Source organism: Morone saxatilis, unplaced genomic scaffold (assembly GCF_004916995.1).
Source record: "Morone saxatilis isolate NCDOM2014 unplaced genomic scaffold, NCSU_SB_2.0 Contig6, whole genome shotgun sequence".
Classification (NCBI taxonomy): Eukaryota; Metazoa; Chordata; class Actinopteri; family Moronidae; genus Morone; species Morone saxatilis.
The window spans coordinates 2,161,880-2,162,150 of NW_023340206.1; the positions used below are offsets into that span (position 1 = coordinate 2,161,880).

The 271-nt window shown below is 36.2% G+C and overlaps 1 protein-coding gene across 1 annotated transcript in view; it reads right to left on the reverse strand.

Moving 5' to 3' along the window:
- Positions 1-271, reverse strand: part of LOC118340134 (protein-tyrosine kinase 2-beta-like) — a gene marked incomplete in the record, with an annotated part of 28,100 nt that overhangs the window by 15,450 nt on the left and 12,379 nt on the right.

Consider the following 271-nt stretch of genomic DNA (forward strand, 5'->3'; position numbering starts at 1 on the left):
TACTGCTATTTTCACACTGGCACAGTAGGAGACAGTATAACATGGTTATATAGCATCTTTTCTGTGTTCGATTGATTTGTGCAGCTTTTACTTAATTTCTAGGAAATTATTTTGCATATGGAAATTTTAACCTGAGAATAGTTTACTTCCACGTTGTTGTTTAGTCATCCAGTTTTTGCACTCTGGCCTACAGACTTGATAAGCAGCTGTCATTGCAGCAAACTTCCTTCTTTTGATGGATGTAATTTGAGAGGTTCAGTCATTGCATGTA